We start from the raw sequence: 27315 nt of genomic DNA on the forward strand, positions 1-27315 counted from the left end.
CTATAAATGAAAAATAAATCGCCGTCGAATAGTTCAATGCCACACAAAACAGCAACTTAGATACAAATAAGGAAGTATGTCTGTAAGAAAAACAACGCTTCACGTTTCTCACGGATGCATGCTAAGCGGTGTTCGCAACTGGTGGATCACATCTGCTCAGTTTTAGAAAATGCATGCATTAAAAATGGTATGATTTATCCAAATTGACCATAAATGCGAGATGGATAAACCAAAAAAGCATGAAGCATTACGACTCAACTCGGTCTAGGCCTAAGTTTAATGTTAACGTAAATGGCGGCAAAATTTGAGAACATTACTGTCATCGTTGTTGATGTCACTGCAATAGGCAAGTAGGATGATATTCATATTGTACACAATTTGTATTTTTGTATCTGGCTTTTACAATAAAAGGCAGGAGAGTGGATCACTAACGCTAGTTTTTTTAAACAACTTGTCAAATACATATGCGTAAAAATTGTCCGATTTATTCCAACCTTCACATACATACAGCTGTATAAGCTAATGTCTGTGGTAATAGGTTTTTAATGATTATTACGACGGTTGATATATTTATAGTTTTTGGTTTTAGTAATACAATCCAAACAGTACATGATCAGTACACCGATAATCCACGCATATCAAGTCTTTATGGCTGGCGACAGACAACTGCATGCTTGTGAAAATTCGTCACGACGACCAGTTTCTTGTCCTATTAATATTTATCCTCTGCGAGATTTCTGAACAAAGTCGCCTTAGTATTTTATTTGATAAACAGTTTCTACTTTGGTAACACTAATATCAATTTGAAATTTCAGTTTTATTTTCCTGAAATGACAGTTGGCGAATATCTCAATATTGATTTAACGAGATACAAACACACACATATAATTTTAAAAGTTTTCAAGCAGCTATTTGACAAACTAACTGAGGCATGAGGAGTCTCTCATAAGTTTTTTATACAAATGTTCTTCGATTTATTTACAAATGTTTGTTGAATGTCTTGTAAAACAACTCGAGAGCTATTTCCGCTGGTCGTCACCAATTTGTTAAGAGGTGAACGTGGGGAAAGCTAAGTAGTCAACCCAATTCAACCCCAGTTCTTGGGCTACTCTTTACCAATAAGTAAGGTAATAACCCATTATGTTACTGAAAGGATTCAATTTCGTAACCCCTATGTTATAAATCAAGCGCCCTAACCCCCAGGCCATGCTAGGCCTGAAATATAATGATAATAAATGATACCACTATGATTTGTTTCTTCAAATTTCTGCTTTATTTCATCTGACGCAACTTTACAAAGAGCAAAACCATTTATTTGTGTTAAAAAGTTATGTCATAACAAGGTACTTCATAAAAAATATACAAAAACTGGTCCACATATTGATATCATAATTTTCAAATCAGAACTCTTTCAAGGTACATCTTATAGTTAGAGCACATTTTCTTGATTATGTATATATACAAGAACTGAAACTGTTTATTGAATACTAGACATGGGAATGAGAACCAAATTAATATATCTTTAACAGTTTCATCATACCTATGTAATGAACTTAAAACAGAAGGTAGGGAAATTATAACTTATACAAAAATCACAGGAACGATTTTTATAAAACTTTATCAACCTTTTATGGGGTCAAATGTGACAGTTCTTTGTTGTTCAGTGTCCAAAGGTTTAAAGTGGACAAGAAACAAAAGAATGATTCTATAGAAAAAAATATGGTAACTTTGCTAATTTTACCCTTACAAAACACAATTATAAAAATATACTATAAAAGACTTGCGTATTTTATTTGACTAATAGCGTATGTTCTGTATTTGTGTAAAAGTTTCATTTATACTATACACATTTTCACTGAAAGTGTATAAGTAACATTCGGTTACATAACATACTGATTGTACGAATAGAACTATTATTAGCAACTTTTTGGCACATTTATAACTTACCAAAAAACCTATCTAAAGTACCCGGATATTACAATTATTATTATTGTTAATTAATTTTTGCAAGTTAGTAATTTGAGTAATTTATTAAAATTAATCAAAGATCGTGGAAATAACTTGAACCTCAGCATTAGGATACATGTTTAAAACCGTCTATTGTAAATCACTGAAATTTGAAATTTCTGAGGTAGAAAAGTTTGTTCTTCCTTCCCAACCATAACGTGAAATCACAGAACTAATAGAGTTACACTGCATTTTTAACGAAGAAATTCTGCTCAACCTATTGTAGCACCGAATATAAACTAAGATTAATGTATAAAAAATATTATAAAAAGAATCAGAAATAGTCCTAGGCTACATCGACTTCGAAATTAATCTCAAGTAGTACTTCCAGCCAATCCAGTCAAATCTTGTTTGCGTGTACTGCTTTTCATCCACGCTCACACAATCGTGAAAGGATATAAAAAAAAACCAGACCAGATAAAGATTTATCTACATTTCAAATGATGAGGAAATTCCATTCCTACTCGGAACCTGAGTGAAAAAACAAAACAAGTACAATCAAACAAACAATTATAGCAGTTAGAAAATCAGATGAATTAACTTCAAACGATGTCGACATACATTAAAAACAAAACTGTTTAATTTGAAAACGCTTGAACGGTTTGGTACAGTTATTGTTTTTACTTATTAAATTTTATTCAAGTGAATCCGCTCTTACCCACAATAAAGAGAGGCTTGTGAGAAGTGTCCTTCCTTAGAGTTTCCTCTGTCACGTTCGGACTTTCAGTGTCTATGCGGGAAGCCTTCTGAAACTCGTACTCCAGTTTTGTTGAGCCACGCTTGGACTTTCACAGATCATTGTATATGCCTTCTGGAACTCGTACAATCGCTGGGCGCTACACAGTGGAGTTTCAACTTCGTAGGTGTCGTTGAATTTTCCAAAGTCAACCACAAAATCACCAGTGTCCTTGGAATAAGAAACCACTTGTTGAAACCGGTGTCCCCATAAAACTTCATGGGAAAGAAATGACGATTTTGCTTGAAAGGACTGACCAGTGGACGCTGTTGTTCCTTCCAAAATTATTACTATTTCAAACGTGTCTTTTACAAGTGCTTCAGCCGACATAGTGTAAAGTGGACTAGCCTCATTGATTTCATGGACTACAACTACTGGCCACGAAAGAAGAACGTTGTCGTAAGAGACATCTAACAACGTGTGATAGAAAGGAATAAATTCGCCTTCTCTTGTGGTCTTTTTTTTAATAAAATGCAAACTGATTCGAGCACCGATCACAGTTGATTTCCGCATGTCACCAACACGAAACATTAAGCAAAGTTTCCCATCGCGGACACAGACAGTGGCATTTCGGCTAAACATGAGAGTCTGTTGGCGCTTTTTGGGTCGAGAGAACTTGGCGAAGATCATACCTACAATGAAACACTGAATTATAACTCCAGTGATGGACTGCAGGCAGAGAGCAAAGACAGCTTCTGGACATTCTTCATTGATGTATCGAAACCCGTAACCTATGGTGTGTTGGCTTTCCAGAGAAAACAGAAATGCTGATGCAAAAGAGTTAATATTGTGAACACAGGGTTCCCAGTTTGTGTCATTCAGATGATCAAAATCTCCATGAGAAAAGTTGATCAACCACCAAATCATGGCGAATCCTAACCACGTGATGATGAACCCCAGTGCAAAAACCAATAGGTTCCATCTCCACTGAATGTCAACTAGTGTTATAAAAAGATCCTGTAGGTAGCGCTGTCGTTTCTTGGATATATTTTTAATGACTACTTTAGTAGTTCCATTCTTCAAGACTAGCCGTTTTCTGTTGCGACGTGGTAAAACACGTTCGCACTGATAAATCTTTCGGCTGCTATTACTAATAGTTGTAAGTCCGTTGAGGGAAAGATGTTTGGGAAGTGTGTCCACACTTACAGAATCTGTGCTTTCAAAAGGATAGGTCTGGTTGGCAGCCTGTTCTGTTTGTTGTTTTCCGTTAAGTTCCCGTACAAAGCTGCCCTGTTCTACATCCATTTGTTTAATTTCAATTTTTGAACTAATTAGTCTAGTTTTAAATTTGCCCAAAAGCTGTGAAAAATTTATTTTTGGCTTAGCAATGTTCAGTTGAAGCTCAAAGCAACACAACGAAAACCATGTTAACACTCTTACTGCATTTACTTGTGTGATAATTATATTTGATGTTAATCCTAAAGTTAGCTCTTCTCAACAGGCCTTCTAGGCGTAGGCCACAGATAAATAATTGGTGTTGATTTATCCTCTTAAGTTCGATGTATTAAACAGTTTTCAGTACAATACCTACAAGGGAAGTAAATGGAAAATATCACTAAAATATCGACAGTTTTACATATATAAAATAACAGCTCAGAAAAAATCTGCGAATACAAATTCCAAGAAAGATAAACGGTGTCTCAGAATATGATGCGATACTGGTAAACAGAAGACTTAAGGAGATTTTAAAACTACTAAAAATTTATTGCAAACAATTTTATTAAAATAGCCCATAAGTTAATTTATATAAAGACAGCATACAAAAATATTTGATAGTATGCGTAGCTTTAACCTGTCCAATGTTATTAACCCTTAAACGACAGCCATCTTCAATTGATGCTGCTACCTACAACAATCCCACTGTTTAAGGGTTTAGTAATAAAATCAGTTGGTTTGAATTTCGCGCAAAGCTACACGAGGGCTATTTGCGTTAGTCATCCCTAATTTAGCAGTGTAAGACTAGAGGGAAGGGAGCTAGTCATCACCACCCACCGCCAACTCTTGGGCTACTCTTTTACCAACGAATAGTGGGATTGACCGTCACATTATAACGCTCTCAGGGCTGAAAGGTCGAGCATGTTTAATGCGACGGGGATTCGAACCCTATTATAATTGATGAGATGCGAAACTTATTCTTTCAGCATGTAATACTGAGCAGGGATTAATTCTACAATATCATCTATAGTATCCGAAAGGTCAGTATAAAGGGTCACTCCAAGACTGTTGGCAAGGTTACATCTTGTAAGCACTCACAAGGGAAAATTATTTTGCAATACAAATGAACCTTAAACATAATATTAAGCAGAATTTCTTTATCCGCGTTATCTTTTTCAAAAAGTCTTACATTTTAAATTATTTACTATTTAGAAAGTACATTAGCGTGTAAGGCAAACAAATTATACGCACATGGCAAAAAGAGAAAATTTATATATATATATATATATCATTATAAGACAGAATATTACGGTTTTATGTATTCTGTTGTTGATTTAAAAACCCCAACAAACATCTCTTGCTATCATTCTAGCCAAAGAAGTTTCCAATACACTTTGAACACATGGAATATACTGGACTGCCATCAACGAGACCTCTTAAACTGACCGCGAAAACAGAAGAGATAAAATATTAAAATGGTGGAAAGTCATTTCTAAACTATCGGAATATAGTGTAATTTTATTTTATTTTTTGTTGTAACAGAATACAGTTCCGTTGTATTAGCTTAGAATGGAATCCACCATTTAGAAACAGACTGGCCCTTTGTCAACACTTTATTCTGTGATTCGAATAACGAATGCTCCCTGCATGCTCTCCTTTACCTGTGATGATTTATATATAAAACTATAAACTTTTGATGCCGAAAATTTCTTAAAACGTCCAAGATATGGTAGGCATTTTTCACTTAAAGGTTTTAAAAAAAGATACAGATAAAATAACATGCAGAAGGTGAAAAAGGTCAAAACCCACTGCCAGTAACTAAATTTACTGTTTTATTCTTATTTCGAGAGTTGTCCATGGAGCTTCAATGTTTAAAAGTTATGATTTGGTTTGGAACATGAACACCCTGAAAGCCTGTTCATTGAACATGCTGATAAACAAGTTCCATTTCAATAATTTGTTTTGGAACTACTCTACTTTATGCACGCGAAGATTTTTACAAGATTATTAACATTAACTCTCCTTGTTTCTGATTTCAATTATTGTTATATTCTCAGTTATAGTCAAGGGTGTGTTGTGAGTAACGCATTTTCTTCTATGTGCATATTGTAATTAATAATTATCCAACATCCGGGATCTCTCTGACTTGGGCCCGGCACGGTCAGGTGGTTAAGGCACTCCAATCGTAACCTGAGGGTCGCGGATTCGAATCCCCGTCACACTAAAAATACTCGCCATTTCAGACGTGGGTACGTTATAATTATACCGTCAATCCCACTATTCGTTGGTAAAAAAGTAGTCAACGAGTTGGCGGTGGATGATGATGGCTAGTTGCCTTCCTTCTAGTCTGACACTGCTAAATTAGGGATGGCTAGCGCAGATAGTACTTGTGTAAGTTTGCGCGAAATTCAAAACAAACAAACTCTCTGACAGGATACTTATTCCAGAGTACGTGGCAAATAACACTCGTCACAGTTGCAATAATAATAATAATAACACGTGTATACAGTCTGGTTAGTTGGTTAACGGGAAGTAGAACCACGCACTTGACTATTAACGTAAGATAAAATTCCGTAATGGTACTGTATAGAACAGCGCGTGTGTGTTAACAGTACATAAATGACACCTGGAGTAATTTATGCACAGAACACAAACAACCCTTCTTCCCACAGTGTAAAACTCTAAACGTGATCTTCGCTTTTATATCACGAATATAAACATTTATTTTTTGTCATGCATATAGAAACTGGTTTTGATATCCTTGATGGGCAGAGCACAGATAGCCCTTTGTTTATTTGGCATCGAACACAAAGCTATACAGTCTTCAATATAACAACAGCATCGAGTTTTATCTTCAAAAGATATAGAAATTAAATCGTTGAAATGCTTTAATAACTGAAACTTCGCTCTTGGAATTTCGCGCACAGCTACTCGGCTATCTTCGCCAGACATTCCTAATTTAAAACTGATAGACTGGAGGGAGGACAATTAGTCAATACTACCTGCCACCAACTCTTACCAAGGAAAAGCGGGTTTGACTGTTATATTCTTACACTCCTTCGGTTTGGAGGGCGAGCATGCTCAACGACGGAATTCGAACCCGCTACCCTACGACTAGAGCGCTCTAACCATCAGGCCAATAGCTCAATTACTGCACATAACTTATATGTTCTAGTTTTGGATAGAATTTTGTTTAAATTAGGACTTACTGTCGATCTCATAAATAGCAAGTTATCTTTCACATATCCTTAATTATCGAATATTTCACAAGGGTCAACATGTTTATTGCTGCACCAAATTGAACGAAACATCACTTGTATTTTAAAACATCTGTGCATATGCAGAAAACAACAATTAGAAATACAATTTTATATAAATACAAACATACTGAGAGAAGTAGACATTCATATATCGAGGGACGGTGACTTAAAGATAAGAAGAGATAGACCATATTTAAATTTACAAACGCATTTAAATTAAACTGGATCAAAACGTGTGTACGACTTCACCCACTAGGACTGATTGACACACAGTATTATACGCATTGTTTGTAACGTGAGTTTTATCGTTCCTGACAAGTTACAAGAACTGGTCCAACTTGGATCGAAATATTAAAAAAGAAACACACAGAACCAGTTTGTACATTTTTTTTTACAACTGTGCGTATTCCTATGATAAAACTGAATGTTAACAAGCATACGATGTTATTTGCGACATCAAAATTACAAATGCATCTTCAGTAAGAAGCGAGAGTCAAACGGTTATTGATGACAGATGCCCTTAAGGAGCCGTCATCTAGCAATTATATTTTTTCACGTACACAAAAATAAACACGTTCGTGCTCATACGTTTGTTTAAAGTTTACAAACCGAAAACTTGATGGACTGAATTAAAAACGCACTGTTTTCAAGGTCTAGGTCGCTGGACTAAATCTGTCACCTGACCAGAAATATAATTGTTGTTTTTGAATTAAGCACAATGGGCTATCTGTGCTCTGCCCACAACGGGTATCGAAACCCGGTTTTTAGCGGTGTAAGTCATACCGCTGAGTCATTGGGGGACAACCAGAAATATGGAAGCCAACATGAAGGAATTAACTTGTAAATATAAAGTAAACCGATGTAACCATGAAAGATGGTTGAAATGTTCTGGATGTGGTTGTGAATATAACGGTTTTATTAAAGTGTAGCGATTAACTTAAAAATGGGTCCAGGTTGGATAAGAAAAACTTATTCGAAAATATCCCAAAATATTTGACATCACAACTGAATCGGATATTCGTCAAGTGGTTACTGGATTGCAAGTGAAACAAAGTAATGGGAACAGTAGTATCATTCTTCAAAAATCGGGGAAGGGGGAATTGTAGACGTAGAAGAAATCATTAGTTTCAATATTTTATGAAACTAACGACACAGTAAAGCCCGTAATTGTGGTGTTGAAGTAGATCCATTACAAGATGATTTCCGTAGCGACATTCAATTAAATATGCGGTCTTTGCAATGTAGAGTAAATATGAAAAGGTATCAACTATTTGGAATTCAGCATAAAGCTACACAGTGGGCTATCTGTGCTCTCCCCGCGACGGGTATTGAGACCCGGTTTTTTGCAGCGTGAGTCCGCAGACTGTGCCACTTGGGGGGGATCAGTATAAGAATGATGGTATAATACCCAGTACAGTACCACCACATAATAATATACATAGGTTTCATCATGTCGTATTTTCATTAAGATTTAGTTTGTTTTCGTTTTGAAAGTTGTGCCGAGCTTCATTAATCGAAATAACCCTTGTGTTGACCATCCGGGGTGCAGTACTAAAAGGTGGCAAACAGCACGTGTGACAGGTGTTAGAAATGGAACCAAAGTTGATGACAGTTCTTTCTCCAAGACTCAAACAGTTATTTTTAAGAACCGCCGAGTGAAGAAAATAACGAATATACAGTGTGCTATGACTGTACGGAACCTATGCTGTGCATAGCATCGCGTGAGCACAGTGAAAAACAGTTTGCTCTCAGTTCTGCAGTAACCTCTTCCAAAGAACAAAAAAAGCTAGTTCAAAATCGGGGTGGTTAACAAAGGAAGCGGACTGAATAAGAACAAAACAAGTTTATGTGATTCGAATAACAAGAACCAACACATTTCACCTTGACTGATTCAACCCTGAAACACTGGTAGACAACGTGTAAACGGCTGAGACAAATAGCACACAGTGGCTATAGCGTTGATACGTTTAACCTCCGTGATGTATGAAGTACTGATTAAAAAAAATTAAACGTATTCACATATCCTAAGTTGGCTCACTTAACCTCAGAAGAAAATAAGGCACTAACTGAATGATCCAAACTACTTGTACAACTTATGAATTAGTAATCAGAATTATATACCAAGTATTTAAGGTGTCGTACGTCTGTCATAAACGTACGTTCTAAGGAGACTGTTTTTAAACAGTGAAGTCACTACTAACCTCAAAATATACATTACTGTATAACGGCCTTACAGGTACATCACAACCTGCGTTTAACTTTTAATCCGATAAAACAGTCAGTCTTTTGTTTTTTTAAGAAAAATAAGATCCTTTGCTTTAAGGAATTGCGAGGTGCAAAATGGGTTATACTAAGACTACCGATAGAAGTTTCTTTAATCGCTTTAGTGAATATTTTAAGGTTAAAAGTTCAAGCACCAAAGATTTGTAATGGCCAGTTTGAAAAGTGTGACTTCTCTACACATCGCAGTATTTTGATATTGTTCTACGAGTGTGATAAAATCTTCAGTTTGAAACTTAAGAATCTTACCAATGTAAGCAAACTAACGGAGACGACACAATCTAGAGGGCGTTCCAAAAGTTATAAGACTGACGTGTCTTGATAATTTTTTTTTTTTAATGAACAAAGAAAAGGTACTAGTAACAACGCCCACAGTGAAACAAATCTACATGAATTGTTCTGTTTAATTTCACCCATACTAATGTTTACGGTATACTTTCTGGAAACACTTTCTCCTACATGCGTTCTGGAGCCCTGTGTCCTCGGTGGACACAGTAGGTAGACCGATGAGGCTTTTTTTTATAAGAAAACACAGACACACTGGAGCCCTGTTATTTCTGGGTCAACCTGCTAGTGTAGTACATACACGAATTTAATATTCCAGTTTATTTATGCTACATATTTCACATAGACTAATATTTATTTTTTCAAAAATAAGTATTATTTTTGATTATCTGTGATTTGTTTCTTGAGAGATAACTGTTACCGCCTTCTGCTTTCATACAAACAGTTCGGTTGCATTTTGGTAACTTTAAATAATTTTAAACACCTTCAAGTATAGCTGGACGACAAATATCTCTCCAACGAAAAATATCAGATAAACGACTACACAGTTTAGTAATGTTCAATTAACTGGTTGGTAATAACGTAAATTAGTTTGGGTAATGTAAACTGTTCTCGGATCCGACAACATCAAGGGCAAGTTGGAGTTAACACCAAATCATATCAATAAATTACAGCCAAGGTTATATGCTTGCGTAAACGTTTAATTAAAAAAAAAAAAAAAACAGAAAGAAGAAATTATATTACTAAATGAATGGAGTGAACCGGAAAGCGGCATCGCTCCCCAAGTGACCCCTCCTCCATAAAAACAAACTACGAAGGTGGTATGATTGGCTATCCATTATTATTATGGAATGTGTGTGATTTCATTTTAATGTCACTAATAGATGAAGAGAAGACTCGCACGCTGCATATCATGTGACCTGAAAAAGTAAACAAACAAACAAACCTAATTACGTCCAAAGTACATCGGACTGAGTAACCCCCATACACAACCGAAAGTATTTCTACAGTTGTTTTTTTATTATTAACCAACCCAACATTCTTCACTTAATAAAAATATTACTACAATTGTTGAAGAAATGAAAAAGAAGTAGACACAACTGTAAAAATTATTTGTTCGGGTCAAAGTAGTAAAATATTGTTAAATCAGAGCCCCCCCCCCTCAGAAAAAAACCCCATCAGGAAAAAAAAAAAAAAAAAAGGGAAACCAAGATCCAAACACTTAGCACAGGAACTACCTTTTTATTTAGTGTTGCTCTCACACTTCAAGAATATTGTGTGAAATTACTCAGGTTGTTTGTTTGTTTTGAATTTGCACAAAGTTACACAAAGGCTATCTGCTCTAGCCGTTCCTAATTTAGCAGTGTAAGATCAGAGGGAGCGCAGCTAGTCATCATCACCCACCGCCAACTCTTGGGATACTATTTTACCAATGAACAGTGGGATTGACTTTCACATTACAATATACCCACAGCTGATAGGGCGAGCATATGTGGCGTCAGCGGATTCGAGCCTGCGACCTTCGGATTGCGAGTCGAGCGACCCAACCACCTTGTCGCTTTTACAAAGAACGCCGCAGTTGTGACAAAAATGGTTGAAATAAAAGGCCAATAAATTATTTAAGTCAAGTTGACTTGTTAATGGCTTATTAATATTTACCAAATTAGGAAGTGTAGGGTTTGCGAATTATTCATTTCTTCGTTCAATTTTGTTTATATAACTCGTTAAAAAAAGGAAAGCACTGATTTAAACATTGAAATTATGATGTAAAGCTATTACTGACAGATACAAATATGTAAAGTATACAAGTCAACAGAGGTCGAAGAAAGAAGGAAAAGACGGCTGATTGGCCCAGTTGTTACATCGATGGGTTCAAGTTAACGTAATCGAAGGAGATTTGTTTAGATAAAACGAAAAAGAAGAGAAACTAATATAAACGTAAATCGAACTACTTCAAATAAACTGAAGCCTAGGGACTTAGTTTTAAAAGCAAAGATAATGCAACCATTACACAAAGATAAATAAACCTTATAGTAATTAAAACAGTGACAGGTCTTTATCAGCAAGTCTAAACTTACAGATACGAATCTCTTTGAATACATCGAACGGTTGCAATAGCTTACGTTCTCTCTGTAGCTGACTAAACATAACATACGACTCTGGAAGTATTTGTGCTTCATGTAACATATAATGGACAGTCACTCATATATACCGTAATGTTAGATAAGCAAAAGTCTGTTTCCACGACTGAATCGTGATACATAAAGTAACACTTCAGGTTTAATTGCCACGTGGCTTCACTTAGGCTTAGCATGTTTCGAATTACAACTTTAGAAAAATTTACTTCCCCACACACACACATACGTATATATTTATTCACTGTAATAGAAAGGATATGTCTTGTCGGTACCAACAACTACTTCCTCTTTATCTTCTTCAGTCTAAATAATTTAAATTTAAGCCAATGTTAAAATTAAAATGTAGTCTAGTGCAATTGAATGACAGTTACAACTATATCTAACATGATTGAACGGTAAAGGATACACAATGTACTCAAAAAAACACACACTCGCACTGTACAAGGATGTCAGACGATCTTACCACATCAACTACTGACTAGACCTCTATGGTCACTAAAACTCATTACTAATTAGTATTTAAATATGAAAAAAAGTTACTGATTACATTTTGGCTATCATATTCAGAAGTAAATTGTATCAATTAAAAATGAAATTTGAAATTATTTTAAAAGGTTAAGATACAGGTAAAAATAAATAAAATTAACTACTCGTTAAATCTACATATTAACATATTGATATTAATAACAATGTAGCCGATAAAACATAAAGAAAGGGGAAGCACCTGTTGTCAGCGTAATTGTATTTAGTTTATCAGTTTCAATCAAACAAATCACAGTTAAACTCAAATTCGAAATTAAATGGTTAAGCCAGATGGCCCGGCATGGTCAGGTGGTTAGGATGTGCGACTCGCAATTTGAGGATAGAGGGTTCGAATCCCCGTCGCACCAAACATGCTCGCCCTTTCAGCCGTAGGGGCGTTATAATGTTTAGTCAATCGTTGATAAAAGAGTAGCCCAAGAGTGGGTGATGATGACTAGCTGCCTTCCCTCTAGTCTTACGCTGCTAAATTAGGGACGGCTAGTGCAGATAGCTCTCGAGTTCCTTTACACGAAATTCAAATAAAAAATAAATAGATTTTATCTGGTTTATTTGTTTGTTTTAGAATTTCGCACAAAGCTACACGAGGGCTATCTACGCTAGCCGTTCCTAATTTATCAGTGTAAGACTAGAGAGAAAGCAGCTAGTCATTACCACTCACCGCCAACTCTTGGGCTACTATTTTGCCAACGAATAGTGGGATTGACTGAACATTATAACGCTCCTACGGCTGAAAGGGCGAGCATGTTTGGTGCAACCGGGATTCGAACCTGCGGCCTTCAGATTACGTGTTGAACGCCTTAACCCACCTGGCCATGCCGGGCCACCAGATAAAAGCAATACACTTGAATGAAGCCAAAATAATAGCAAACATTTTACGATATAGAAATAAACTACACAAAAGAGGAAATTTTTTCGAAAAATAGAAAAAATACTATATGTACGTATATGCAAAACCTAGGCTTATGGAAAAAGGTAAATAAAACCTTTTTTAAATATAAATACAAGTAAAATATACAAAAAAACAGCAGAAAAGGCAGTCTTTCCACAAAAATACGCACAAAATACACTAATATTTATGAATTTACAGGGTACACTGAAATGTACAAACAAAATTCTAATATACAAAACTTACAAGACAAAGAAAAAGCAATAGTAAATACGAAAAGTCTTCATGAGGTCAATACTACACACATATCTCCAGAACTCCAGTAAAGCATGCTTCATTGTGGCTAGTAGATTGTAAAAAGACTTGTGTCGTAGCAGACATCTGGTTCATCGCGTTTGTTGCCTGGATCAATTTATTTTTCGTTTGACCAATTCTTTCTTGGTTCAGTAAGTGTTTCTGTTGGCCTTAAATTTCTTTTTTACTTCAACCATTGCGGTTTTTCTTCTCATAAGATAAAGGTCTACGTGATATTCTAACCGTAGAATTGTACTCTTCTAGAAAATGGTCAAGGGGTCCATTAGTAGGTCTTTAGCTCCTACCCCCAGACATCTTTCAGTGAAATGAAACGTGGTTGTGTTGCAGTGAAGATTGCTGAATGCTATTTGGTAGTAACAGCGACTTTTATTGTCAGGGAAACTACCAATTCAATTTTCTTTTCTGGAATAGGTGTCATAGGTGACATTTTCAGTGGTTTATCAACCACCTTTCTGTCTTGCTGTTTAACGAACTATTACTTAAGTTTCGTATCCATGCTCCTGGCGAGTTTTAAATTACATTTAAATGGCGCTTTCTTTCCCGCACTTTTGTCTGCTCGGTGGTCTCTACATCTAAAGTGGATGGCATATGGATGGAAGGGGTTGGTAGTAGGAACACAAAGACATAACAAACTTTGGTAAAACTACAGATTGTTTAGGGCTTCTTTTACTTCAATGAAGAGATAATCCAATATCAAATGGCCTTAGTGTTGGAGCTAGAGATACACTAACTTCAAAAACATTACCAATTAGAGGGGCTCTTTAGTTTTACAGTTGGGTCAACATATAAATAAAACTGTCTTCATAATGAAAATTCACATGTTTGAAAAATACTAAACATTAACTTTATCTATATCACCATGCTTTACTCCGAAATTAACATGTTGTGAAATCAAGATGGCATAACTCATGCAAAGAAGGTTCACTTTTTCTCTGTATACTCTTTAGTCGCATTTTATACTTGAAAGTTTATCCGGGCCTGGCATGACCAGATGGTTAAGAAACTTGACTCGTAATCTGAGGGTCGCGGGTCTGATTTCCCGTCACATCAAACATGCTCGCCCTTTCAGGTGTGTGGGGGGGCGTTATAATGATACCCTCAGTCCCACTATTTGTTGGTAAAAGAGTACCCCAAGAGTTGGCGGTGAGTGGTGATGACTAGCTCTTTCCCCTCTAGTCTTACATTGCTAAATTAGGGACGACTAGTGCAGAAAACCCTCGTGCAGCTTTGCGCGAAATTAAAAAAAACAACAACAGACAAGTTTATCCTCTTTGTTTGTTTTGTTCAATTTTGCGCAGAGCTACACGAAAGTTATTTGGATTAAGCATCACTAGTTTTTCAAGTGGTAGACTAGAGGGAAAACAACTAATAAATACCATCCATTGCCGACTCTTGGCCTACTCTAGTCAGAATTAACAATGGAGCTTGACTATTACTACTATAATGCATCTATAGTCGCGAACGATGGAGTACATTTGTTTTGGAATAACAGGACATGAACCAGGAACCCCAGATCAATAGTATTGTATGCTAACTACCAGAACAGGAGAAAAACTAGGAACATGATGTAAAATTACCTGGTCATGTAAATTATAAGAAACTGTTACTGGTAAGGAATAACGTAAAGTTAAAGTTGGATGCCCTAATATGTTGAGCACAAGTTGTATAAATAGAAGACTATAACTGCATAGAGTTGTGTAACAAGCTAGGTTATAGAAGTCTATTAGTACTATGTTGGTTGCAGTGTATGATGAAATATTAATGTACTACTAATTGGTTAGTGGTAGACGTCCACATCTGTAGGATAACTAATGCTAATTACCTTAAACTATTCACTAAATATATACAAAAAACACAACAGAAGATATCTCTGGCTTCAGTTCCAGACCTGTCTGCCATAAATGTCAAACTACCATGCATAGGCTTCTAGCTGTAGTCTGCAATGTGTGCAACTAAATATCAAAATATCATAAACGCACATCAAGCAGTGTTATTACTACAAATCACATTATTTAAATTGCTAAACCGAACTGGTACATTTTACAGTATGAATTGCATAAAAAAAAAGAGTTGGCTTTGCTTTTGTCATTTAGCTTGTCTTGCCATTAGCTAGATACGAGGTCCAGTGAGCATAGCCTGTGAGACCTATCCACTGTATCTTGGCATTTGATAATATACATATGTGATGTAGCTTGTCTTGCCAATAGCCAGAAGTGAGGTCTAGTGAACATAGTCTATGGGACCTATCTAGTACATCTTGTCATTTGTTAATGGGAGACACACACAATATATATTTATGTAATGTATTCACGCATGTGAAGGTTACAAAGAGTCATTTTGTCTGATGATTACTATTGGCTACAACAAGATATTTAATAAACGTAGAATATTTCCACCCTATTTCATTAAATGTCTCATTGCTAGATATGTTACTGATGTTTCAAGAATCTTTACATGGTAGTTGCTGCAGACATCTATATGAAGCAAAGTGATGCTTATTCTTTCCAGCAAGATAATGTGTCAAACAAATGCACTGGTGAACTCCATCACTAGCTATCTGGAGTTTTATACTGGACCGACCATAGATTGTCTGCACAATCTTTAACCAGTAACTTAAGATGTACTGGCAATGATGATATTTTATATCATAGCAATGCAGCCAGTATGCAAGTTTTGGTTAATTCTCTTTCATGCACCATAACAACAAATAGTAACTTTGTTTCTTATTAATTACAGTTGTATGGTGATAGTAACATCATTATATTTTAACTACAGTTGAGATATAGATAGATATATTCAGGTTTTCCTAAACTACCATCCAGGTGATCTTCATATAGTTGCTAACTTCATAGCAAAATGGATATATGAAACTCTAATCCTCTACTTTATGTAAAAGTCAGATGCTAGAACAACTAACCATAGAAGCTTGTACCAGCTTAGTCATGTGTCTGTCCAACTCCCAGATATGGTGTGCACATTTCATAGGGTGACAATACTTATATAAGTTACTACAAGTTTGAAGGTTATGACCGTTGTGTATGTTTATTTGGAATAGTAACTGAGTTAAGTGTTCTAAGGATTATGGGATAATGAACTAAGGCTCAGTTAAGTTGAATTCTTATTGATTCTGTCCTTACGCGTGATGATGCTTTGAGGGGTCGTTCTCTAACCAGCAACCAATGAGGAGTCAGAAGAGAATATAAAAGTTGGCCAGTTTGGTTTAAGACTAATTCTACTTGTAATTAAAGAGTTTATTTGTTCACTCGTGTTATTTGTTTTCTCTGTTCACATTCATAATATTACTCAATTTAACAGTTCCATGATCTGCTGTTTACAGACACTTCATTCGTAACTGTCAGACGTTACTGTACCTGATATCACAATTGTAAACCATAAGAGATTATTTCTTGCACTTAGAAATATACGATGAAACAAGTGATGTTATCAATATATGCTCATGTAGTATACTGTTCATGTGCATATTTTGTATTCCTCAGTGGTACAGCAGAAGTCTGCAGACTTACAACGCTAGAAACCGGATATCGATACCAGTGAGGGCAGAGTACAGGTAACCCAATTTGTAGTTTTGTTCTTAACTTCAAACAAATAAAAAATTGAATATTTTTTGGTATTTTATTAATAGGAAATCCTGATGATAAAAACTATGTGCTTACTAAATTATGATGATAGCAAACGATGTACTTGGAGCAAAACTAAAAACGAAACTGGCAAATAGTAAAGTTAATTAAATACACTTTACTTACATTACTATTTGTAAATATCAAAATTATTGTTTCATAAATTGGGTGCTCTCGCTGCTAACGATATTATTGGTCATAATACTAATAATATCTCACGAAGTTCGGCCAGCTTAACTTTAGACTAGTCATAAATACATAAAAGAAGCAAATAATGCTTTAGTGTGTTATGGAACAAAGCAGCTAGGCTCTCTGCGCGCAAATAATGCAATAAAAATTTTATAATAAAGGGGTAATAACAAATGATAAATCAAAATAAACAGTAGTGGCATTCGATATAATAAATAGTATAACTAACACTGTTAATGAAAGTAACAATATATATAGTATAAAGGACACAGAAACACTAATCTTCAGCTTGAACTACTATTGCAGAAGTTGTTTGGAAAACATAACTTTAGTATAACTTACCTTGTCTCACCACAGATGTGGTTTACCTAGTACACAGATTATAACTTTAGGTGATATAAACCTTAAACTTTGATACTTCAATCAGATCTGTAGTAATAAACCTTACGAGTTTAGTGATCATAGTAATAGTGATGCATGGTTTAACTTCTGTATTCACGTAAAGTGTTATCATTGGCAAGACAAATATCAGTATTTATTGGTTGGATTAATGGCTTACAAGGTAGTGTCTGATCTACCATGAGATTCAAGTACATTCCCATATGCTTTTGCATCCATTAAAAATGCACTTTACATCCATGTACTCATCAAGCCATACTTGGTCTTAAAAGACACTGAAACAAGCATCACAATTGAAAAAACAGACAAATGGCCAGATTGGATTTGGAGTTGATTTTTTTAAAGCCTATGGATCTGATAAAGTTCACAGCTGTTGCCTTGTTTTACTTATCTTCTATTTGCATTATCTACTGTACACATAGACATGTAGATAAGTGGAAAGAACATTATGCCACCATTGACCAAGATGTTTGCAGTTGTAGCAAGCATGCACTTTTTCCTACTCTTTCTCTCTCTCTTTCTATCACTGGTCCAGATGGAGAAACCAGAGGAGAGTAGATTTATTACTTAACTGGAGGCACTACGTATTGTAGTCTTACATAACGTAGGTTTGACAAACTTGAAAACAAAATCTTTAGCAAGATCACTTTAGATTTTTCTTCTCCAAAACCTTGGTTGAAGTTCCTACCTCATACTTTTCTGCTATCAAAACATTTTTCACTGAAGATAATGTACATGACACCAAGTGATGTTGCGTAAATTGAATAGAAAGTCTATGTACAAATCTCTTGACCAGAGCTTCCAACATGGTGTGAATGTTGCTGTGGATATCATGAAATGGCACATCCTTGTTGGGAAGCTGCAGAATTGATGTTTTAAAGTTCTGTCATGGATTATAGAGAAAGAAGCACATCCAAACAAGAGTATGTTAAGTACTTTGATCCTAGGTATAATGATTCCAAATAATTGCCCGAAAAACTGTTTAAGGAAGTAATCTAGGCATCACTTTATTAAATCCCTGAAAGATGGTTGTGAGATATACTTTGAATCTCTACTTTCCTCCCATTTGCAGCAAGAGCAACTTTCAACTATATATGTTATTCAGCATGAGTGACTGTGGAAAAAGTGTACACATAAACATGGTCTCACCCTAACAGCCCCCCGCTAGTACAGCGGTAAATCTATGAATTTACAACGCTAAAATCAGGGATTCGATTCCCCTCGATAGACTCAGCAGATAGCCCGATGTAGCTTTGCTACAACACACACACTCTACCAGAAAAAAAAATCACACACGTTCCCAAATGTCAAATTCCTTCTAGTCTTTCCTTCAGTAATACATTGCTATGGCATTGACATCACCAGCTGATGCTACTTAACTATGATATTAATGCAAGCACGTAAAGCCAAATTTTCTATTCTTTGTAAGTGGGATTCTGGTTTATCCATTGGAAGATGAGTAGAACCAGGGTACAAAATACCACCCTTCACTCAATACAGCTCACACCCTTCTACTTCTCAAATAATCCATCCAGATTTAACTTCAGGAAAGCTGGATGACGAGCCATACAGCTCCATGTACAGGTTGTACAGTGTGGTCTACGACGAGCCGTACAACTCCATGTACAGGTTGTACACTGTGGTCTACGATAAGCCGTACAACTCCATGTACAGGTTGTACAGTGTGGTCTACAACGAGCCGTACAACTCCATGTACAGGTTGTACACTGTGGTCTACGACGAGCCGTACAACTCCATGTACAGGTTGTACACTGTGGTCTACGACGAGCCGTACAACTCCATGTACAGGTTGTACACTGTGGTCTATGACGAGCTGTACAGCTCCATGTACATGTTGTGCAGCTCTGTTTACGGACTGCTTAGTGTGGCCTACGACAAGCTGTACAGCTCCATGTACAGGTTGTACAGTGTGGCCTATGACAAGCTGTAGAGCTCTGTTTACAGACTGCTCAGTGTGGTCTATGAACAGCTGTACAGCTCTATGCACAAGCTGCCCAGCATGGTCTACGAGTCTGGTGATGTAGTGCTAAATGAAGAAGTGAAGGAACACGTTGTGAAAGTGATACGATGGTTAATACTTATTACGTCCCCAACACATAAAAACACACATTTCAGAAGCAGCAGCTATAAATCGTAACTATAGTTAAAATCTACATTTCAAAATGTTATAATATAAATATTTCTTCACCTTGAAGTTTTTAATTCCTGGATAACTTAACAGAACTACCTGGCTTGGCCCATAACGAGCTTCTTAGACTTGGCTACTCTTATACACGTATCAGTTGCTGAGAAATGACATCTAAACCATTTTTTGGATCAGAAGGCCGTGAAGTTAATGAACATAAGGTTTGTCGTATTATTGATTAACAGCCTAGGCCTCGTATGTTTCAATGATAAGGTTTATATTTCTACTGTCTCGTTGCATTTGGCAGAACTGTATGGAATGACGTTGTAATACCCAGTTAATGGATTCAGATCTGATGCAATATGGCACCCACAGTTGTGTAGAGTCTCTGTAATGTGTAGTTGTTCTTGAAAATGACAGTCTGAAACATTTACAGAGGGACTAGATTTCCTTTTCTCCAAAGCCTGGATACACCTCAGATGGTCAGTTATTGATTTAATAGAATGAGAAGCGTCTGGCAGTCACTCACTTGGTTCACGAAAAGAAATTGGTGTGAATAACCATTGTGGCATATGGTTAACGATTCTAGTTAAAAAATGACCACAATTGATCGAAATAATCTTATTGTTATCTGTAAGTGTTAATGAAATTTCATTTCCTTAATGGCATTCTCCGCTTCTAAGGTTTTCCTACCCTTATGTTCCTTCATTGCTTCTAAACCTGTACATTGTGAGGAATTAACTTGTCTGCCGAAACTCAGTGCCGGCGCCAGGTGGGGCTTGAGCCCCCCAGTGAGCCGAACTCCCAGCCCCCCCCCCAAATATTGTTACCTACATATATTCATGAAATATGGAAAACACAATCTTCGTTGTTGCTTAACAATTAACATCAAAGAGACATAGATCTGTAGAGCCTAACGTCTTCATTAAGATGAAAGATAGTTAGCCTGATAGTGACCTTACTTTTCCTCAGAGTGCATTAACTTCACATGGGATAATTCGTTTCTGCTATGAAAACTATGTCTTTATGTTATATTTCTTTTGATTTGTAGCTTTACTCTTAATGGTATATTAATTGTTCAATCTAAGCTAATCTTGATTTTCTTTATTATTATGTATTACCTTGGGTGGAATTTAGGTGAGATTCCTCTTTTACAGGTACGCATATTTTCATAAACAGATTATTTTTAATTTGTAATAATGAATTATTAATCAGAGTACGAGTTTCCAATAAAAACTGCATTGAAAACGCAGTACAAAATAGCACACCTTTCTGAAATGTACCTTGGTATTTACATTATTATAATTTACCTTCTATACTTCATATTGATGGCATTTTGGGAAGTCCCTCCACAGTTTACCTCAATCCCCCAACGAAAATATCCTGGCGCCGCCACTGCCGAAACTGTATAATATTCGAAACTATAGCAATTTTTTCGGTAAGTCTTCCAAAGCGATTAACAAGAAGGCCAAGTTATAAATATTAGCTAAACCAAAACAGGCTGTATTTATATTACTGGAAACTAAGATTTTATTGGTTACTGTGTAAGTATAGCTAAACAAGAAACAAGATATTCATAAGCTCCTAACCGCTAAATCCTGAATACCTTAGAAGAACAACTGACATTCAAACACCGAACAAAAGTATTAGATTGGATCAGACTTTGTATCCAGTCATATCATAAACACATTTTCTCTCTTTTATACAGTACTTTAAACATTGCTTGTTACAATTACTGTATTATAAACAAGCCTATAAATATTACTTTTCAAAGCCGGAAGAAGTCTAACGTCAAGAGATTCACGGGTTTATTTGTGAAAGGTTTTTTAGTTCAGCTGTTAACAGTAAAATAAACGTAGGAAATGGATGTGGAATATAGTAGTAATTCTAGGGAGATTCAATTTGAAATTTTGTGCTCCACACGTAAAGTCCCGACAGTACTATTTTTTTCTTTTGTCAAGTTTTCAAGTCGGTTGCTAAAATAACTTTGTGGTCAACACTAATAGAACTACACATTTGATTTTATAGTTTCAATATTTTAGTTTATAATACTTTGATAACTTGCCTACAACCCGGATGAAAGGGTTAACGACTCTTTATTCTTGGGGTGAGCAAAACTTCACGAAGTTTGTGATTTTAGAGGTCGGAATCGTTCGAAATATTAAGGAAACGGCGTGGCGTTTTTAAATAAAATAATAATTATAAAAGAGGGGTAAGGAAGCGCTCTTCTCGTGCGCTCCCACACTACTGTTTATGATGTACAGATTGGCCTATACAGTGTGGTCTCAATGTACATATTACTCTTTCTTGGTCATTTCTACGAAAATTCTCAGGACTAAGTAGGAGAAGAAAATGGACTTTTGAAAAGTGCAGGAAAAAAATTAAAGTTTTCAGTCAGGAGACCTCTCCAAGTCACACCTCATTGGTCGCATTCTAGATCGCTTTATTTCACTTCTATACGGCAGTTCTCAGGTGAATCAGCGATAGTTTCTGCAACAATCGGATCTTAATCATGACACAATCAATTTGACTCAACAAAATGTGGTATTCTAAGGATAAACCAAGAATACACTTACCCAATTGTTGCAACAATAAGATGTCTGTGAAACAGATACAATGAAAAAAATTGAATAAAAATAAACACTTTATGTTCAACGATTTGAAGGAATACTTTAATACTGTGATGGTGTTTGAGTTAAGTAAATAAATTGTAATTAACAATGTAAACAACAGAAATTGTACGTGATAAGTTACTTGAAATAAATTCAAGAGTGCTGACGTCGAACGTCCAAAGGAATGGCGCACACCTGATCAGATGTACAACAACCGATACTGAAATCGGACTTTATCAGTAAGCCAAGTCTTTTATGTAAAAAACAAATCTCTTTCAAAATCACCAAAACATCTCTTACAGTACAACATCTGAATTGGAAGTATCTCTATCCTATGTGAAACTGAAAGCGGTAAAGCATTTGTGGTAACAATTATATTAATGCTGATACAGAAGGTGACACCTAGGGTTGAATTAACAAACTATTTAAATCGGATTTAATAAGTTCCGAGTTAGTGTAGTTTAAAAATCACGAAACATGCATTCTTTTGAAATACAGCGTATCTAAGTACAGTACACTGATCAAATGCAAGCTATATATTCCAGCTCTGTCGACAAAAAAAAAAGTTAACAAAAATTAACAGAAGTGAATAAAAATATTAGGAAAGAAAAACATAACACTGTAGACATCCATAATTTTTGTTCAGATTCGAATCCTCTCTTTTTTTGCATTCAAAGCCCCATTGACAAAATAAATTAGCGACATAAAATTTAATTGTCGATAGTTTTCTACTCCTCAAAAATTCACCTCAGATTGATGGATTACCTTTTCAATCTTGTAAAGACTATTCACACATCACATTAGCCTATATGCTACTAGTTAATACTAGTGTATTAATCCGCGGTTCTTACTTGTTCCCCAGTGGCTCAGCAGCAAGCCTGAAAGATTGTAATTCTAAACGTAGGTTTCGATACCAAGCGTGGGCAGAACTCAGATATTCTACTGTGTATCTTTATGCTTTAACAACACCAAAACAAGCAAACAATAATATCTTACTTGTTGTTGGTTTTTGTCCGAGCTGGATTGAAACGCTTGTACCAATGTTTGGGTTGGTTTTGTTACTTCCACTCTTCTTGACTGTTTCTTTCTGAATTGATCATATTGCGAATTATGATTTCTGTTTACTTCAAACTATAAGAATGTAAATTAACTGAAAACTTTTGTTTTAGGAACTTTAGCACCCTGTTGGTAGAGTCCAAAAAAGCAGAATCTAGAAACAATAACACCTTTTAGTAATCAATTTCCTTCCAACAAAGCGTGATTAATCGAGACAACAAAACCTGAACTGAAACGTTTATCACAGTAAGTCTTGCGAGAAACGCCAGCTCTTAATCTTCTTGTATATGAATCTTATTCTCCAGACTAACGAGCGCCAGTAATAAAAACCTTTCTGCATCACGAGCAAGTGCCCTCTATCTCTCTCGGTCGCAGTAGTGTTTGTCATACAGCACATATTTTTTCACTGAATCGTAAGCCTGTAATCCTCTGACTCGTGATTGGATAAAAGTTTATTTTATGTAAGGCGTCTGTTTTCTTCAAAGTGAAGCTCAGGGAATATTGCTAAATGGGCTGTGAACATTTTTTTTTCTCTTTCTCTCTTCAGTTTTGCGTTTTGTTTTTAATTTCATGAAGAAGTTTTTGTTTGAAAATTAGTTTTCGCAGGGGATAAAATTATGCATTATTATCTCAAAACAATTTTGAAGTTTTCTAAATTACTAATTAATATTAGAAGTTAGGTGTTTATGATGAAGAAATGAAAAACATGTAGGATGTGTATGGATAAAAATGGACCCTCTATGGTGAAGTCACAGGGGCGGGATTTTTAATAAAACAATTAAGAAATACACGTTGGGATTGCAACGTCCATATGCTAGTTACAGTCAAACTGGAATTATAACGTCCATATACAAGCTACAGTCAAACATCCATATACTAGTTAGAGTTAAATTACTGAGATTTATGGCCCTTTAATTTAAGTTATATTATCTGAAGCACTTTGTTTTATCCAGTCAATAGGTCCTTGAAAGTCCACCCACAAAACATTAACACAAATACATCTTGTCATAAGCCCTAAATATGTATACATACATGTAAAGACTGTTTTAAAATTTTTTCAACGAGTTTAAGTGATATAAAACTTAACCACTTTTTCTTTAGTATGTACTCTCATTTTCCTAAGACTATTAAGACACTGCCAGCGTAGATAAACTTTCCTTGGTTCTGGGTGAATATGTAAAACAAAACAAACAACACTCATCCAACGACACAACACAGTAGTTACGACTAGCTTGCAGGGTGAAATTTATACGTGTGGGTTAAATTTGTTATTTTATGACTTAAGACAAATGTTCACATTTAGACGTAGTGAAATACACATCAATGGTAACATAATAACTTGCAGCATTCCCAGTGTATTACTTCATACTATTTGCAACTCGTGTATTCAAAGTAGTAGCTGATTTTATATTCATTTTAACATCTTTAATTCCTAGAAATCACTCTTTACAATTGGTCGTAATCATCGTTCGTTTGTTTCACAAGAACGTGCTGATCACTACAGTGAACCAGTATTGTTACTCAAGGTTGGGTGGATATGTAACGTTGTAGTACATGGCCTTGTCTGCCGAAGGTTTTGGTTTTTTTTTAATATTGTGTTTGGAATATAAATAATTTGATCTGATACCGCGAGTTGAAACACATTGAACGAGATAAGAAATATGACGTTAAAATGTTCATTGAGACGTTAAAGAAATTCTTTTATTTAGAAATGGGAGAAAACACATTCTACAATACAGAAATACTTGTATAAAAATAACTGGTAGAATTGTGGCTGTTTGTGCAACGAACTTCTACTTTGAAGAAGTATTTAAAGGTGTTGGAGAAATACTTTTTTGTATATTATCGAGAAACAAATCACGTATGGAATTTTTGAAATCACTTGTTTTGTATTTCCCGTCTCTCTGGAAACAACTGGTTTTCAAGTGATAACGTTAGGTATGGGGAATACTTTGCTAAATATTTATCCATTTATTTTTTTAATTCACGTTCTACTTTCCACCCCTCCCTACGTAATTAAACGAACTTTATACGAGGACAGAGTATAAAGTTTAATGACAATTAACATATTTCTTCAAGGAGGAAGTAGATGTCGCATGACGTTTTAATTTAAACTTTATCTATCTATCTATCTTTATATATATAAAAAGTAAGGGTTTTTTTGTTTCTTATTTTGAAGGTTATGAAATCTCCTGCCCCTAGCTCCAGTCAACTTGAATTTTATTTACTGCCCGGTTTAGGCTTGTGTGAAGGGTTAAAGATAATGTTTCACGTGAATAATTTTTATATTTTAAGTTGTTTATTACTTCTTTTTAAAGATATCCTGAAACTTTACTAACAATTTCAGATTTGTTTGTTTTCAAAGGGAGAAGGTAGTTATGTTGGGAAAGTTACTTCAAAAGATTTTGTTTCCACGTGAGAATCCACGTGGCAAGTTGGTAATTATAACTTGCATTTCTCAATATGAGGAATTACACATGATCACAAAAAATTTGCTACTTTGTTGCGTAAAACTGGTGTATCATTAGAAAGAAATTGTTCTGTTTTAATAAAACAACGGCCACACATTTTTCAGTGGAATACAAGAAACGTACGAAAAAAAACACACCATTTTTTCTGAACATAAAACCAAAATATTCAATTCGTGTAGAGAAAAGTGAGTAGCTGTCCCCAACTGAAACGTCGTTCAAAAACTTCTTTAATGTTTCTAAAAATTAGAGAAAATTTGGTGGTTGACTTCTTGATTATCACATTCAAGTCTTATAGTTATAATGTTTGATAAAGTATGCATCTTATGTTTTATCAAAGTAACGCCAAAGTTTTGCAAAACTGTATTTATGAACAGGAATGCAACATAAAAAAAAAATTTGTTTTAAAGCGAGACTGTACGATCATGGAGGTGAGACTTTGTCCGATGAGACATTGTCCTAGCTCACTGGATGAATAACATACCGCACATAACTGCCAGTAATTGTTTATTCATGGCTAAACTATGTAAGGACCACAGTGGATCTTCTATTGCAGAGCTAAGCCTATTATGTAAGGTTCACACGAAATCGCACACTAAATATATTGTGCAAGCTCTAAGCTTTCCCCCTAAAAAAGTTTCAAAACGTATGATAATTAAGTGGGCTTATTAGCATATTTAAAAAGTGCCACCTAAGTAAACTACATAGTTTGGTCCGAGTTTGTTAGTAGTTCAAATAAAGAGGAGTTGTGCGATCTTTTTAATGTATTTGTTATTAAAATTAGATTTAGTTTACCATGTACTGTATCTGTGTTGTTAGAAACTTTAAGTGTTTTATGGTTCTGGATATTAAATAAAACTACTAGTTACCTTGAACTTGAGATCACACCATGCGAAAAAGTTTCGTCAATCAGTAACGAAATACCTCCCCCCCTCTAGTGGCATAGTAGCATCTTTGAGGACTTGCAGTGCTAAAAACCATGCAATGACAGTCATAGTAAGAATAAAACAAATAATTACTCATGTAGTTTTGTGCTTCACTACAGACAAACAAACAACCCATACTCAAATGCAGTAATTTAAGTACATTTCCTAGCTCTACCTGGTGGTATACTTGATATTCTAAACTACATCTGAAAAGCATTTAATTCTTTACGTGGTAAACTGATAAACATGATACAGCTGTATCTCTGGGAATCCTTA

General features: G+C 35.4%; 1 pseudogene across 3 annotated transcripts; it reads right to left on the minus strand.

The window, feature by feature from the left end:
* Positions 1-1250: 1250 nt before the first annotated feature.
* On the minus strand, positions 1251-27131 carry LOC143236021 (G protein-activated inward rectifier potassium channel 3 pseudogene; annotated as a pseudogene). 3 transcript variants are annotated; one of them, XR_013019425.1, is made up of 3 exons: positions 26983-27131; positions 2666-4270; positions 1251-2478 (listed from the first exon to the last, which is right to left on the minus strand). The product of XR_013019425.1 is annotated as a G protein-activated inward rectifier potassium channel 3 pseudogene, transcript variant X2 (transcript). The 3 variants fall into 3 exon arrangements; XR_013019424.1 differs by lacking the exon at positions 26983-27131 and adding an exon at positions 23586-24034; XR_013019426.1 differs by lacking the exon at positions 26983-27131 and adding an exon at positions 21288-21398.
* Between the last annotated feature and the right edge of the window lie 184 nt (positions 27132-27315).

The sequence above is a fragment of the Tachypleus tridentatus genome, chromosome 13 (genome assembly GCF_004210375.1).
Source record: "Tachypleus tridentatus isolate NWPU-2018 chromosome 13, ASM421037v1, whole genome shotgun sequence".
Taxonomy (NCBI): domain Eukaryota; kingdom Metazoa; phylum Arthropoda; class Merostomata; order Xiphosura; family Limulidae; genus Tachypleus; species Tachypleus tridentatus.